At 41.1% G+C, this 4310-nt stretch overlaps 1 long non-coding RNA gene across 1 annotated transcript; it reads left to right on the forward strand.

Moving 5' to 3' along the window:
- Window positions 1–348: 348 nt before the first annotated feature.
- LOC114561500 (uncharacterized) lies at window positions 349–2705 on the forward strand. The gene is made up of 3 exons (XR_003693368.1): window positions 349–386; window positions 1978–2145; window positions 2673–2705. It is a non-coding gene; the product is annotated as an uncharacterized LOC114561500 (long non-coding RNA).
- The last annotated feature ends 1605 nt before the right edge of the window (window positions 2706–4310 follow it).

Raw genomic sequence — 4310 nt, forward strand, 5'->3', positions numbered from 1 at the left:
TAGTCTCCTTCTAACTCTAAACTATATGATCATGTCAACTGGCTTCAGTCCTTAAAGCGAGACTAGTAAAATATCAGACAGAATGTCAGGCAGAAATGGCAAAAATAAATGCGTGGACATGTTGCAGTTCACAACATGGGGAGAAAAAGTAAAGAAAAGGAAAACTTTGTAAATGCTGAATATTATCAGTTATTTGGTGTGTTTGGTGGCAGCTTCACCAGCAGCAGTCGAGATAAAAAGCTAATCTGTGTGAACACACACACACTCAGATGAAGTCATGTGATTTCCAGTAAATGGAGAGGGGACCCAACACTGTCCAGTCATTTTAGACTCCATTTAGAGAGGACAGAAGAGAGCAGGAGGAGGAAACCGAAGGCTGAGGCAGGGTGAGTGTTATTTCAACATTTAGTATTTTACTGTTATGTCTCTGAGTCTGTTTTCTCCCTGAGGACTGGAGAGGAAAGACATTTTAGAATGAACAAAGGCTGAAGGATTTTGGAAAATAATCTAATTGCGATTGTTTTCTCCAAAATTGCCATTACAAATTAAAATGTGATTATTTTTTAAGCTCATTATCTGCTGTATTATTTAACAAAGACAAACAAATGATTGTATGACTAACACAATATTAGATGGATTAAACATAAACTGTCCTTTACTGTTATTATATTGAATAAATTAGGTGATGCATGAATTTATATGACATTATTTATTCATAAACTACTTTAATCACAGTGACTGACTTGTTGAACGTCCAGCCTTGTAATACAATGACATGTAATAATTACCATGACAACATAAAGCACTGACAAATAAGCCTGGTGTAAACATTAATATTAAAGTCAGTAAGAAATCACACTTAGTAAAGCGCAGATTGCAGAAAAGCACTTTTTAAACACTGTCTGTGAACTTGACTGGACATTCTTTAAATCTGTATATGTGCACAGCGAGTATGGCAGTGCCAGCCGAAGTGATCCTACGGCTTGACCACGTCCGTTGTAGCAGCGGAAAAAAAACTCCTTTTACATTTTTTTGTAGGACGTTAGCTTTGGTATGGCGACCTGGTTAAAAGATGTGTGGAGGGCATGTGGTACCGCTTCTCCAGTGTATTTATCAAAGCCGTCAGCCCAGGCTGGATCACACTACTGAGGAGCATCCTTTCTTTCACGATAAACTTTGACTGCTATTTCCACGTTCTGTTACTGAAGTATGTTCATATGGAGTTACGAGGTCAGTGATCCCTGTCGGTGGTATTTCGTGTGTGTGTGTGTGTGTGTGTGTGTGTGTGTGTGTGTGTGTGTGTGTGTGTGTGTGTGTATATGTATGTGTATATATATGTATGTATATATATGTATGTCATGTGTCATGAAAAAATGCTCGCTTCACCCGTGCCAAAAACCACTACTGCCCGTGTACGATAGGTGCATGGCTAAAAAGCCAAACACCAGGGTGTCAACTGTCAAGTAAGCGAAATACCACCGACAGGGATCACTGACCTCGTAACTCCATATATAACAACATAAGTGAAAGAGAAATATATTTCTCAATATCACAAATCCTTCATTAAAACATTTTGAAAAACACACTCACCACTGTCCACTGCTTTGTGGTGTTTTTTTAAGTGGTGATACAGGTTAGTGGTGTTGCCCAGAGCCATAGAGAGAGAATGTTGCCCTGTGAGGGAGCAACATTAGCAAGGCACGTTTTGCACAATACGTGATGGTTTGCAGCAACTTCCTCTGCAGTTGTATTCTCGCGTGTCACGTGACCAGGGTGTAATTGCAGCCTCTGCGATTAGGAAATCAAATTTAATTGCAAATGCAATTAATTGTTCAGCCCTAGAATGAATTCAACAGTTTGATTGTCGACGTTAAGTCCTGATTGGCTGAATAATACACATTAAACCTGCTGTAACTCGAGAAAACACGTGTGTGTGTGTGTGTGTGTGTGTGTGTGTGTGTGTGTCATTTATTTCAGTGTTCCTGCTTTACCTCTCAGACTGACTTCAGATCAGAAGATGAGTGATTTGGAGGAAGAGGAGGACGGAGCAGAGTCTGGAGTATCTGGCTGTCTGTCTATGAAGAGTGACCGGTCCATAAATCAGCCTCTGACCTTCAGTAATGAACCTGGACCCTCAGACACAAAGTAAGACAACTGATACTTACTCATTTTATGACTCACCCCACAGTCACATTAGCTACAAAAGACAGCGACAAGCACTCGCTTGTGGGCGCTCCTGGGCATGCCTCGCCTACCCCTGGTTGCTTGGCAACAGTAAACTGAAATTCCCCAGTGCGACCTTCAAGCACGTCTTAAAAGTTACGTCAGAGGTATTGTTAAGTCACAAAAAACATGTTTTTGGATTTAAAAGTATTTATTTCTCAATAAACATAACAAAATATATGAGATAAAATGCCAAACATATCTTGTAGCTATGACTGAGGGGTCAGTTTCAGTTTTTCCTGCTGATGCCATGTATTTGTTCATTTTGTGTTTGTATATTAAATTTCTATAAATTCTATATAAGTTTATTACATGCTGGTCTTCCTCAATATTCAGACCACTTCTAACTTCTGTTGAAGCCTAACTGATTCTAGACAGTTTGGCCAAATCTTGATATGTTTCAACAACAATCAGCAAATCATTTTAGTGATGAAGAAATGTCTTCACAGAAAGAGGAAGAGGAGTGATGTTTCTGAGGAGGAGCAGCCGTCCAGAACCAGAACCAGAACTGGACTGCAGACAGACAATCAGAGCAGCTCTGATCAAAGTAAGTCTGTCCATCTGTCTGCTGATGTCTTCATGTCTGAACACACCACTGGTTGTTGTAATACTGAGACATTTGTTGAGTGAGACAGCACAGACTAGGGCTGCACAACATATCGTTTTTTGATCGTCTATTAACAATATCAACTAACTCAATATGCACATCAAGAAAGACACTTTTGTGTTAGTTATAAGGAAATGTATAACTAACTTCAAAATGAAACTGTCATTCTTTTTTTGTCTTTTACATTCAAATCATTTCCTTTCATTTGTTTTGAATTCAACAAGCATTGTGTTGTATTTAAGCAGAATACTGAAAGCAGAAGAACTGAGAACACTTTGTGATTATGTATCGTATATATCAATATTCAACAAAGTTATAGCATAAGGTGTATTCTCCTTATATATCGTGCTGCACAAGCGTAAACATTTAACATAAATATCATTACAGTTTAAGTCCATCTGAAATTTAACTGAATGTTTTCATAATGGTAATAAAAATAATCATCAGATTGTTATCTCTTTCTTGTTCTGTCTCTCACCTTTGTTCTTTTCTTAGTGAATGTTGGTCATCAGAAACATAAGATCAGGCTGAAGGAGACATTTGAACGTGTGACTGAAGGAGCTGAAACAGGAAGTAGAACCCTCCTCAACAGGATCTACACTCTCCTCTACCTCATAGAGGGACAGAGTGAAGAGGTTAATACCCAACATGAGGAGTGGCAGCTCGAGACAGCTTCCAAGAAGAAGACCCTCCATGACTCTCCAATCTAGTGCTGTGACATCTTTAAAGCCTCACCTGGCCAACAGAAACACATCAGAGTGGTTCTGACGAGCGGCGTCGCTGGCGTTGGAAAAACCTTCTCAGTGCAGAAGTTCTGTCTGGACTGGGCCGAGGGTTTGGAGAACCAAGATATCAGTCTGGTGATTCCTCTTTCCTTCAGGGAGCTGAACTTGATCAGAGATGAGCAGTACAGTCTTCTGGAGCTGCTCCGTGTTTTCCATCCAACATTACAGGAGGTCCCAGCAGAGCAGCTCGCTGGCTCTAAACTTCTCTTCATCTTTGATGGCCTGGATGAAAGCAGACTTTACCTGGATTTCAACAACAAGGAGGCTGTTTCTGATGTCACACAGAAGTCCTCAGTCAACGTGCTGTTGACAAACCTCATCCAGGGAAGCTGCTTCCCGGCTCTCGCCTGGATAACTTCCCGACCTGCAGCAGCCAATCAGATCCCTCCTGCGTGTGTTGACAGGGTAACAGAAGTACAAGGCTTCACTGATGCCCAGAAGGAGGAGTACTTCAGGAAGAGAGTCAGTGATGAAGAGCTGTCCAGCAGAATCATCTCCCACATCAAGACCTCCAGGAGCCTCCACATCATGTGTCTGATCCCAGTCTTCTGCTGGATCACTGCTACAGTTCTGGACCACATGTTGACTACAGACCAGAGAGGAGAGCTGCCCAAGACCCTGACTGACATGTACTCACACTTCCTGCTGGTTCAGACAAAGAGGAAGAAGCTCAAGTATGCTGAGGGACATGAGAC

The sequence above is a fragment of the Perca flavescens genome, chromosome 9 (assembly GCF_004354835.1).
Source record: "Perca flavescens isolate YP-PL-M2 chromosome 9, PFLA_1.0, whole genome shotgun sequence".
NCBI classification, from domain to species: Eukaryota; Metazoa; Chordata; class Actinopteri; order Perciformes; family Percidae; genus Perca; species Perca flavescens.